Source organism: Daphnia magna, linkage group LG1 (genome assembly GCF_020631705.1).
Source record: "Daphnia magna isolate NIES linkage group LG1, ASM2063170v1.1, whole genome shotgun sequence".
NCBI classification, from domain to species: Eukaryota; Metazoa; Arthropoda; class Branchiopoda; order Diplostraca; family Daphniidae; genus Daphnia; species Daphnia magna.
The window spans coordinates 5,210,640-5,224,257 of NC_059182.1; positions in this window are offsets into that span (position 1 = coordinate 5,210,640).

Here is a 13,618-nt window from a genome sequence, read left to right on the forward strand (position 1 = left end):
TCGTTAAACCAGCCGTTTCAAAAATTAACGAAACAGTGCTGTTAGCGCAACAACTTAATTTAGGGTTTTTAAGGATTAAATCAAAAACTATAAAACCAATAGGAAAATAAACCTGATTTTCGTGATTTTCATTCAATTTTGATTCGAATTCATGTATTTTAAGCAAAATTTGAAATTTGGCCAAAAATGAAAAAGTGGGAAGGGTATATAGCCTTCCCACTTTTGTCAAAATCTACCAAAAACGACATCACTTGAAATTCTCCAAAAATCACACGGAATAATCGAAATTGAACGCTGATTTCGATTTAGTTTTTGGTTTTCTCGTTAAACCAGCCGTTTCAAAAATTAACGAAACAGTGCTGTTAGCGCAACAACTTAATTTAGGGTTTTTAAGGATTAAATCAAAACTATAAGACCAATAGGAAAATAAGCCTGATTTTGGTGATTTTCATTCAATTTTGATTCGAATTCATGTATTTTAAGCAAAATTTGAAATTTGGCCAAAAATGAAAAAGTGGGAAGGGTATAGCCTTCCCACTTTTGTCAAAATCTACCAAAAACGACATCTCTTGAAATTCTCCAAAAATCACACGGAATAATCGAAATTGAACGCTGATTTCGATTTAGTTATTGGTTTTCTCGTTAAACCAGCCGTTTCAAAAATTAACGAAACAGTGCTGTTAGCGCAACAACTTAATTTAGGGTTTTTAAGGATTAAATCAAAAACTATAAGACCAATAGGAAAATAAACCTGATTTTCGTGATTTTCATTCAATTTTGATTCGAATTCATGTATTTTAAGCAAAATTTGAAATTTGGCCAAAAATGAAAAAGTGGGAAGGGTATAGCCTTCCCACTTTTGTCAAAATCTACCAAAAACGACATCTCTTGAAATTCTCCAAAAATCACACGGAATAATCGAAATTGAACGCTGATTTCGATTTAGTTATTGGTTTTCTCGTTAAACCAGCCGTTTCAAAAATTAACGAAACAGTGCTGTTAGCGCAACAACTTAATTTAGGGTTTTTAAGGATTAAATCAAAAACTATAAGACCAATAGGAAAATAAACCTGATTTTCGTGATTTTCATTCAATTTTGATTCGAATTCATGTATTTTAAGCAAAATTTGAAATTTGGCCAAAAATGAAAAAGTGGGAAGGGTATAGCCTTCCCACTTTTGTCAAAATCTACCAAAAACGACATCACTTGAAATTCTCCAAAAATCACACGGAATAATCGAAATTGAACGCTGATTTCGATTTAGTTATTGGTTTTCTCGTTAAACCAGCCGTTTCAAAAATTAACGAAACAGTGCTGTTAGCGCAACAACTTAATTTAGGGTTTTTAAGGATTAAATCAAAACTATAAGACCAATAGGAAAATAAACCTGATTTTCGTGATTTTCATTCAATTTTGATTCGAATTCATGTATTTTAAGCAAAATTTGAAATTTGGCCAAAAATGAAAAAGTGGGAAGGGTATAGCCTTCCCACTTTTGTCAAAATCTACCAAAAACGACATCACTTGAAATTCTCCAAAAATCACACGGAATAATCGAAATTGAACGCTGATTTCGATTTAGTTATTGGTTTTCTCGTTAAACCAGCCGTTTCAAAAATTAACGAAACAGTGCTGTTAGCGCAACAACTTAATTTAGGGTTTTTAAGGATTAAATCAAAAACTATAAGACCAATAGGAAAATAAACCTGATTTTCGTGATTTTCATTCAATTTTGATTCGAATTCATGTATTTTAAGCAAAATTTGAAATTTGGCCAAAAATGAAAAAGTGGGAAGGGTATAGCCTTCCCACTTTTGTCAAAATCTACCAAAAACGACATCACTTGAAATTCTCCAAAAATCACACGGAATAATCGAAATTGAACGCTGATTTCGATTTAGTTATTGGTTTTCTCGTTAAACCAGCCGTTTCAAAAATTAACGAAACAGTGCTGTTAGCGCAACAACTTAATTTAGGGTTTTTAAGGATTAAATCAAAACTATAAGACCAATAGGAAAATAAACCTGATTTTCGTGATTTTCATTCAATTTTGATTCGAATTCATGTATTTTAAGCAAAATTTGAAATTTGGCCAAAAATGAAAAAGTGGGAAGGGTATAGCCTTCCCACTTTTGTCAAAATCTACCAAAAACGACATCTCTTGAAATTCTCCAAAAATCACACGGAATAATCGAAATTGAACGCTGATTTCGATTTAGTTATTGGTTTTCTCGTTAAACCAGCCGTTTCAAAAATTAACGAAACAGTGCTGTTAGCGCAACAACTTAATTTAGGGTTTTTAAGGATTAAATCAAAAACTATAAGACCAATAGGAAAATAAACCTGATTTTCGTGATTTTCATTCAATTTTGATTCGAATTCATGTATTTTAAGCAAAATTTGAAATTTGGCCAAAAATGAAAAAGTGGGAAGGGTATAGCCTTCCCACTTTTGTCAAAATCTACCAAAAACGACATCACTTGAAATTCTCCAAAAATCACACGGAATAATCGAAATTGAACGCTGATTTCGATTTAGTTATTGGTTTTCTCGTTAAACCAGCCGTTTCAAAAATTAACGAAACAGTGCTGTTAGCGCAACAACTTAATTTAGGGTTTTTAAGGATTAAATCAAAACTATAAGACCAATAGGAAAATAAACCTGATTTTCGTGATTTTCATTCAATTTTGATTCGAATTCATGTATTTTAAGCAAAATTTGAAATTTGGCCAAAAATGAAAAAGTGGGAAGGGTATAGCCTTCCCACTTTTGTCAAAATCTACCAAAAACGACATCTCTTGAAATTCTCCAAAAATCACACGGAATAATCGAAATTGAACGCTGATTTCGATTTAGTTATTGGTTTTCTCGTTAAACCAGCCGTTTCAAAAATTAACGAAACAGTGCTGTTAGCGCAACAACTTAATTTAGGGTTTTTAAGGATTAAATCAAAAACTATAAGACCAATAGGAAAATAAACCTGATTTTCGTGATTTTCATTCAATTTTGATTCGAATTCATGTATTTTAAGCAAAATTTGAAATTTGGCCAAAAATGAAAAAGTGGGAAGGGTATAGCCTTCCCACTTTTGTCAAAATCTACCAAAAACGACATCTCTTGAAATTCTCCAAAAATCACACGGAATAATCGAAATTGAACGCTGATTTCGATTTAGTTATTGGTTTTCTCGTTAAACCAGCCGTTTCAAAAATTAACGAAACAGTGCTGTTAGCGCAACAACTTAATTTAGGGTTTTTAAGGATTAAATCAAAAACTATAAGACCAATAGGAAAATAAACCTGATTTTCGTGATTTTCATTCAATTTTGATTCGAATTCATGTATTTTAAGCAAAATTTGAAATTTGGCCAAAAATGAAAAAGTGGGAAGGGTATAGCCTTCCCACTTTTGTCAAAATCTACCAAAAACGACATCACTTGAAATTCTCCAAAAATCACACGGAATAATCGAAATTGAACGCTGATTTCGATTTAGTTATTGGTTTTCTCGTTAAACCAGCCGTTTCAAAAATTAACGAAACAGTGCTGTTAGCGCAACAACTTAATTTAGGGTTTTTAAGGATTAAATCAAAAACTGTAAGACCAATAGGAAAATAAACCTGATTTTCGTGATTTTCATTCAATTTTGATTCGAATTCATGTATTTTAAGCAAAATTTGAAATTTGGCCAAAAATGAAAAAGTGGGAAGGGTATAGCCTTCCCACTTTTGTCAAAATCTACCAAAAACGACATCACTTGAAATTCTCCAAAAATCACACGGAATAATCGAAATTGAACGCTGATTTCGATTTAGTTATTGGTTTTCTCGTTAAACCAGCCGTTTCAAAAATTAACGAAACAGTGCTGTTAGCGCAACAACTTAATTTAGGGTTTTTAAGGATTAAATCAAAAACTGTAAGACCAATAGGAAAATAAACCTGATTTTCGTGATTTTCATTCAATTTTGATTCGAATTCATGTATTTTAAGCAAAATTTGAAATTTGGCCAAAAATGAAAAAGTGGGAAGGGTATAGCCTTCCCACTTTTGTCAAAATCTACCAAAAACGACATCACTTGAAATTCTCCAAAAATCACACGGAATAATCGAAATTGAACGCTGATTTCGATTTAGTTATTGGTTTTCTCGTTAAACCAGCCGTTTCAAAAATTAACGAAACAGTGCTGTTAGCGCAACAACTTAATTTAGGGTTTTTAAGGATTAAATCAAAAACTGTAAGACCAATAGGAAAATAAACCTGATTTTCGTGATTTTCATTCAATTTTGATTCGAATTCATGTATTTTAAGCAAAATTTGAAATTTGGCCAAAAATGAAAAAGTGGGAAGGGTATAGCCTTCCCACTTTTGTCAAAATCTACCAAAAACGACATCACTTGAAATTCTCCAAAAATCACACGGAATAATCGAAATTGAACGCTGATTTCGATTTAGTTATTGGTTTTCTCGTTAAACCAGCCGTTTCAAAAATTAACGAAACAGTGCTGTTAGCGCAACAACTTAATTTAGGGTTTTTAAGGATTAAATCAAAAACTATAAGACCAATAGGAAAATAAACCTGATTTTCGTGATTTTCATTCAATTTTGATTCGAATTCATGTATTTTAAGCAAAATTTGAAATTTGGCCAAAAATGAAAAAGTGGGAAGGGTATAGCCTTCCCACTTTTGTCAAAATCTACCAAAAACGACATCACTTGAAATTCTCCAAAAATCACACGGAATAATCGAAATTGAACGCTGATTTCGATTTAGTTATTGGTTTTCTCGTTAAACCAGCCGTTTCAAAAATTAACGAAACAGTGCTGTTAGCGCAACAACTTAATTTAGGGTTTTTAAGGATTAAATCAAAAACTGTAAGACCAATAGGAAAATAAACCTGATTTTCGTGATTTTCATTCAATTTTGATTCGAATTCATGTATTTTAAGCAAAATTTGAAATTTGGCCAAAAATGAAAAAGTGGGAAGGGTATAGCCTTCCCACTTTTGTCAAAATCTACCAAAAACGACATCACTTGAAATTCTCCAAAAATCACACGGAATAATCGAAATTGAACGCTGATTTCGATTTAGTTATTGGTTTTCTCGTTAAACCAGCCGTTTCAAAAATTAACGAAACAGTGCTGTTAGCGCAACAACTTAATTTAGGGTTTTTAAGGATTAAATCAAAAACTGTAAGACCAATAGGAAAATAAACCTGATTTTCGTGATTTTCATTCAATTTTGATTCGAATTCATGTATTTCAAGCAAAATTTGAAATTTGGCCAAAAATGAAAAAGTGGGAAGGGTATAGCCTTCCCACTTTTGTCAAAATCTACCAAAAACGACATCACTTGAAATTCTCCAAAAATCACACGGAATAATCGAAATTGAACGCTGATTTCGATTTAGTTATTGGTTTTCTCGTTAAACCAGCCGTTTCAAAAATTAACGAAACAGTGCTGTTAGCGCAACAACTTAATTTAGGGTTTTTAAGGATTAAATCAAAAACTGTAAGACCAATAGGAAAATAAACCTGATTTTCGTGATTTTCATTCAATTTTGATTCGAATTCATGTATTTTAAGCAAAATTTGAAATTTGGCCAAAAATGAAAAAGTGGGAAGGGTATAGCCTTCCCACTTTTGTCAAAATCTACCAAAAACGACATCACTTGAAATTCTCCAAAAATCACACGGAATAATCGAAATTGAACGCTGATTTCGATTTAGTTATTGGTTTTCTCGTTAAACCAGCCGTTTCAAAAATTAACGAAACAGTGCTGTTAGCGCAACAACTTAATTTAGGGTTTTTAAGGATTAAATCAAAAACTATAAGACCAATAGGAAAATAAACCTGATTTTCGTGATTTTCATTCAATTTTGATTCGAATTCATGTATTTTAAGCAAAATTTGAAATTTGGCCAAAAATGAAAAAGTGGGAAGGGTATAGCCTTCCCACTTTTGTCAAAATCTACCAAAAACGACATCTCTTGAAATTCTCCAAAAATCACACGGAATAATCGAAATTGAACGCTGATTTCGATTTAGTTATTGGTTTTCTCGTTAAACCAGCCGTTTCAAAAATTAACGAAACAGTGCTGTTAGCGCAACAACTTAATTTAGGGTTTTTAAGGATTAAATCAAAAACTATAAGACCAATAGGAAAATAAACCTGATTTTCGTGATTTTCATTCAATTTTGATTCGAATTCATGTATTTTAAGCAAAATTTGAAATTTGGCATAAAAATGAAAAAGTGGGAAGGGTATAGCCTTCCCACTTTTGTCAAAATCTACCAAAAACGACATCACTTGAAATTCTCCAAAAATCACACGGAATAATCGAAATTGAACGCTGATTTCGATTTAGTTATTGGTTTTCTCGTTAAACCAGCCGTTTCAAAAATTAACGAAACAGTGCTGTTAGCGCAACAACTTAATTTAGGGTTTTTAAGGATTAAATCAAAAACTATAAGACCAATAGGAAAATAAACCTGATTTTCGTGATTTTCATTCAATTTTGATTCGAATTCATGTATTTTAAGCAAAATTTGAAATTTGGCCAAAAATGAAAAAGTGGGAAGGGTATAGCCTTCCCACTTTTGTCAAAATCTACCAAAAACGACATCTCTTGAAATTCTCCAAAAATCACACGGAATAATCGAAATTGAACGCTGATTTCGATTTAGTTATTGGTTTTCTCGTTAAACCAGCCGTTTCAAAAATTAACGAAACAGTGCTGTTAGCGCAACAACTTAATTTAGGGTTTTTAAGGATTAAATCAAAAACTATAAGACCAATAGGAAAATAAACCTGATTTTCGTGATTTTCATTCAATTTTGATTCAAATTCATGTATTTTAAGCAAAATTTGAAATTTGGCCAAAAATGAAAAAGTGGGAAGGGTATAGCCTTCCCACTTTTGTCAAAATCTACCAAAAACGACATCACTTGAAATTCTCCAAAAATCACACGGAATAATCGAAATTGAACGCTGATTTCGATTTAGTTATTGGTTTTCTCGTTAAACCAGCCGTTTCAAAAATTTAACGAAACAGTGCTGTTAGCGCAACAACTTAATTTAGGGTTTTTAAGGATTAAATCAAAAACTGTAAGACCAATAGGAAAATAAACCTGATTTTCGTGATTTTCATTCAATTTTGATTCGAATTCATGTATTTTAAGCAAAATTTGAAATTTGGCCAAAAATGAAAAAGTGGGAAGGGTATAGCCTTCCCACTTTTGTCAAAATCTACAAAAAACGACATCTCTTGAAATTCTCCAAAAATCACACGGAATAATCGAAATTGAACGCTGATTTCGATTTAGTTATTGGTTTTCTCGTTAAACCAGCAGTTTCAAAAATTAACGAAACAGTGCTGTTAGCGCAACAACTTAATTTAGGGTTTTTAAGGATTAAATCAAAAACTATAAGACCAAAAGGAAAATAAACCTGATTTTCGTGATTTTCATTCAATTTTGATTCGAATTCATGTATTTTAAGCAAAATTTGAAATTTGGCCAAAAATGAAAAAGTGGGAAGGGCCTTCCCACTTTTGACAAAATCTACCAAAAATGACATCTCTTGAAATTCTCCAAAAATCACACGGAATAATCAAAATTGAACGCTGATTTCGATTTAGTAATTGGTTTTCTCGTTAAACCAGCCGTTTAAAAAATTAACGAAACAGTGCTGTTAGCGCAACAACTTAATTTAGGGTTTTTAAGGATTAAATCAAAAACTATAAGACCAATAGGAAAATAAACCTGATTTTCGTGATTTTCATTCAATTTTGATTCGAATTCATGTATTTTAAGGAAAATTTGAAATTTGGCCAAAAATGAAAAAGTGGGAAGGGTATAGCCTTCCCACTTTTGTCAAAATCTACGAAAAACGACATCACTTGAAATTCTCCAAAAATCACACGGAATAATCGAAATTGAACGCTGATTTCGATTTAGTTTTTGGTTTTCTCGTTAAACCAGCAGTTTCAAAAATTAACGAAACAGTGCTGTTAGCGCAACAACTTAATTTAGGGTTTTTAAGGATTAAATCAAAAACTATAAGACCAATAGGAAAATAAGCCTGATTTTCGTGATTTTCATTCAATTTTGATTCGAATTCATGTATTTTAAGCAAAATTTGAAATTTTGCCAAAAATGAAAAAGTTGGAAGGGTAAAGCGTTCCCACTTTTGTCAAAATCTACAAAAAACGTTATCTCTTGAAATTCTCCAAAAATCACACGGAATAATCGAAATTGAACGCTGATTTCGATTTAGTTATTGGTTTTCTCGTTAAACCAGCCGTTTCAAAAATTAACGAAACAGTGCTGTTAGCGCAACAACTTAATTTAGGGTTTTTAAGGATTAAATCAAAAACTATAAGACCAATAGGAAAATAAACCTGATTTTCGTGATTTTCATTCAATTTTGATTCGAATTCATGTATTTTAAGCAAAATTTGAAATTTGGCCAAAAATGAAAAAGTGGGAAGGGTATAGCCTTCCCACTTTTGTCAAAATCTACCAAAAACGACATCTCTTGAAATTCTCCAAAAATCACACGGAATAATCGAAATTGAACGCTGATTTCGATTTAGTTATTGGTTTTCTCGTTAAACCAGCCGTTTCAAAAATTAACGAAACAGTGCTGTTAGCGCAACAACTTAATTTAGGGTTTTTAAGGATTAAATCAAAAACTATAAGACCAATAGGAAAATAAACCTGATTTTCGTGATTTTCATTCAATTTTGATTCGAATTCATGTATTTTAAGCCAAATTTGAAATTTGGCCAAAAATGAAAAAGTGGGAAGGGTATAGCCTTCCCAATTTTGTCAAAATCTACCAAAAACGACATCTCTTGAAATTCTCCAAAAATCACACGGAATAATCGAAATTGATCGTTGATTTCGATTTAGTAATTGGTTTTCTCGTTAAACCAGCCGTTTCAAAAATTAACGAAACAGTGCTGTTAGCGCACCAACTTAATTTAGGGTTTTTAAGGATTAAATCAAAAACTATAAGACCAATAGGAAAATAAACCTGATTTTCGTGATTTTCATTCAATTTTGATTCGAATTCATGTATTTTAAGCAAAATTTGAAATTTGGCCAAAAATGAAAAAGTGGGAAGGGTATAGCCTTCCCACTTTTGTCAAAATCTACCAAAAACGACATCTCTTGAAATTCTCCAAAAATCACACGGAATAATCGAAATTGAACGCTGATTTCGATTTAGTTATTGGTTTTCTCGTTAAACCAGCCGTTTCAAAAATTAACGAAACAGTGCTGTTAGCGCAAACACTTAATTTAGGGTTTTTAAGGATTAAATCAAAAACTATAAGACCAATAGGAAAATAAACCTGATTTTCGTGATTTTCATTCAATTTTGATTCGAATTCATGTATTTTAAGCAAAATTAATTGACAAAAAATGAAAAAGTGGGAAGGGTATAGCCTTCCCACTTTTGTCAAAATCTACCAAAAACGACATCTCTTGAAATTCTCCAAAAATCACACGTAATAATCGAAATTGAACGCTGATTTCGATTTAGTTATTGGTTTTCTCGTTAAACCAGCCGTTTCAAAAATAAACGAAACAGTGCTGTTAGCGCAAACACTTAATTTAGGGTTTTTAAGGATTAAATCAAAAACTATAAGACCAATAGGAAAATAAACCTGATTTTCGTGATTTTCATTCAATTTTGATTCGAATTCATGTATTTTAAGCCAAATTTGAAATTTGGCCAAAAATGAAAAAGTGGGAAGGGCCTTCCCACTTTGCCTTGCCTTCCCACTTTTGTCAAAATCTACCAAAAACGACATCTCTTGAAATTCTCCAAAAATCACACGTAATAATCGAAATTGAACGCTGATTTCGATTTAGTTATTGGTTTTCTCGTTAAACCAGCCGTTTCAAAAATTAACGAAACAGTGCTGTTAGCGCAAACACTTAATTTAGGGTTTTTAAGGATTAAATCAAAACTATAAGACCAATAGGAAAATAAGCCTGATTTTGGTGATTTTCATTCAATTTTGATTCGAATTCATGTATTTTAAGCAAAATTTGAAATTTGGCCAAAAATGAAAAAGTGGGAAGGGTATAGCCTTCCCACTTTTGTCAAAATCTACCAAAAACGACATCTCTTGAAATTCTCCAAAAATCACACGGAATAATCGAAATTGAACGCTGATTTCGATTTAGTTATTGGTTTTCTCGTTAAACCAGCCGTTTCAAAAATTAACGAAACAGTGCTGTTAGCGCAACAACTTAATTTAGGGTTTTTAAGGATTAAATCAAAAACTATAAGACCAATAGGAAAATAAACCTGATTTTCGTGATTTTCATTCAATTTTGATTCGAATTCATGTATTTTAAGCAAAATTTGAAATTTGGCCAAAAATGAAAAAGTGGGAAGGGTATAGCCTTCCCACTTTTGTCAAAATCTACCAAAAACGACATCTCTTGAAATTCTCCAAAAATCACACGTAATAATCGAAATTGAACGCTGATTTCGATTTAGTTATTGGTTTTCTCGTTAAACCAGCCGTTTCAAAAATTAACGAAACAGTGCTGTTAGCGCAACAACTTAATTTAGGGTTTTTAAGGATTAAATCAAAAACTATAAGACCAATAGGAAAATAAGCCTGATTTTGGTGATTTTCATTCAATTTTGATTCGAATTCATGTATTTTAAGCAAAATTTGAAATTTGGCCAAAAATGAAAAAGTGGGAAGGGTATAGCCTTCCCACTTTTGTCAAAATCTACCAAAAACGACATCTCTTGAAATTCTCCAAAAATCACACGGAATAATCGAAATTGAACGCTGATTTCAATTTAGTTATTGGTTTTCTCGTTAAACCAGCCGTTTCAAAAATTAACGAAACAGTGCTGTTAGCGCAACAACTTAATTTAGGGTTTTTAAGGATTAAATCAAAAACTATAAGACCAATAGGAAAATAAACCTGATTTTCGTGATTTTTATTCAATTTTGATTCGAATTCATGTATTTTAAGCAAAATTTGAAATTTGGCCAAAAATGAAAAAGTGGGAAGGGTATAGCCTTCCCACTTTTGATAAAATCTACCAAAAACGACATCTCTTGAAATTCTCCAAAAATCACACGTAATAATCGAAATTGAACGCTGATTTCGATTTAGTTATTGGTTTTCTCGTTAAACCAGCCGTTTCAAAAATTAACGAAACAGTGCTGTTAGCGCAAACACTTAATTTAGGGTTTTTAAGGATTAAATCAAAACTATAAGACCAATAGGAAAATAAGCCTGATTTTGGTGATTTTCATTCAATTTTGATTCGAATTCATGTATTTTAAGCAAAATTTGAAATTTGGCCAAAAATGAAAAAGTGGGAAGGGTATAGCCTTCCCACTTTTGTCAAAATCTACCAAAAACGACATCTCTTGAAATTCTCCAAAAATCACACGGAATAATCGAAATTGAACGCTGATTTCGATTTAGTTATTGGTTTTCTCGTTAAACCAGCCGTTTCAAAAATTAACGAAACAGTGCCGGTAGCGCAACAACTTAATTTAGGGTTTTTAAGGATTAAATCAAAAACTATAAGACCAATAGGAAAATAAACCTGATTTTCGTGATTTTCATTCAATTTTGATTCAAATTCATGTATTTTAAGCAAAATTTGAAATTTGGCCAAAAATGAAAAAGTGGGAAGGGTATAGCCTTCCCACTTTTGTCAAAATCTACCAAAAACGACATCACTTGAAATTCTCCAAAAATCACACGGAATAATCGAAATTGAACGCTGATTTCGATTTAGTTATTGGTTTTCTCGTTAAACCAGCCGTTTCAAAAATTAACGAAACAGTGCTGTTAGCGCAAACACTTAATTTAGGGTTTTTAAGGATTAAATCAAAGACTATAAGACCAATAGGAAAATAAACCTGATTTTCGTGATTTTCATTCAATTTTGATTCGAATTCATGTATTTTAAGCAAAATTTGAAATTTGGCCAAAAATGAAAAAGTGGGAAGGGTATAGCCTTCCCACTTTTGTCAAAATCTACCAAAAACGACATCTCTTGAAATTCTCCAAAAATCAAAAATTTTACACCAAAATAAACATAAAACTTATTTTTGATATTCTTTATTATCTCTAGCACGGTTTAATATGATATTTTACTTCGATTTTCATAGTTTAAGAACCGCAAATTACAATAAAATGTACCCCCCTTGGCCCCTTCCCGGCATCCATTGCGGCGGCCATTTTGATAACGCGCGTAATTCAAATTTGAATTCTAACTTTTACTTATTATTATTCCAACGTTTTAAATTACCAAGAATGTATGTGAACCCAAGTACATAAAAAAAACTCAATGTATTTTAAAGAGTAAGCAGTAAGTGTTTTATTCATAAACAACATAAAGCAAATACAATGAGTGAAGAGTGACATGAACAAATTGTTTTGATTGTTTCATTATTTAATTACATTTGTAAATTGAAAAATACATAATTAGCTTTAATGGTATAGTCTTAGTTATTGATGGTAGGCTAAGAAGGTTGCTTTCTAATTGACTATTCAATTGTTGGTTGTTGCCCCGGTCAACCTAGTGGGATTCCGATACCTGGAAAAGGGAAAATAAAAGAGTGATGTCAGGGCTATAACATTAAAATTTTGTGAAATAAGTTACCTGTTTGATAAGTGTGTTAATTTTTTTACAATGCCACAATAGATTACCTTCTTAATCAAAAAGTGTACTTCCCAACGTGGATGGAAAACGCAGCCAACACACTGAATGCAAATTTAAAGCTTTGGCTGAGTAACACTGTAAAAATTTTATACATTTCACTAATCCTAAATAAAATTCGTTAATTGGTAAGAAATTCATTAATATTACCTATCAAATAATAATATATTCTTACTTCTGTTCTAATGTCAAATTTGTTTCGTAGTTCTAAAAGAAATAAAATACAGCAAATCTGTTTTTCACTAAAAAGTTTATTCTTTTTAAACATATATATAGATTTTAAAAATACAAACACAAATACAACTCACTTTAAAACCAAATAAAAAAACAAAAAACAATAAACATAAATTTTTGACAGCTGTAAGCGTCCATTCTGTCAGCTGAGGCCACATCTAATAATAATAAGTGTCGTCCGGACGATAAGTGTCATCTAGAGACCATAGGCGTCGTCTGGACGATAAGTGTCGCACCCTATTGGCCAAAAGTGACGGCGCAGTTTTGCCATAGGCTTCGTCCAGACGTGCGCGACCATGTTGTATGCCGTCTGAATTTTGGAGAATTTCAAGAGATGTCGTTTTTGGCCCATTTTGACAAAAGTGGGAAGGCTATACCCTTCCCACTTTTTTTTTTGGCCAAATTTTAAATTTGTCTAAAAATACATGATTTAGATTCAGAATTAAATGAAAATCACGGAAATCAGGTTTATTTTTCTATTGGTCTTATAGTTTTTCATTTACATGTTAAAAACCATAAATGAAGTTGGTGCGCTAACAGAACTGTTTTCGTTAATTTTTTAAACGGCTAGTCTAAAGAGAAAACCAATGACTAAATTGAAATCAGCGTTCAATTTCGATTATGCCGTCTGATTTTTGGAGAATTTCAAGAGATGTCATTTTTG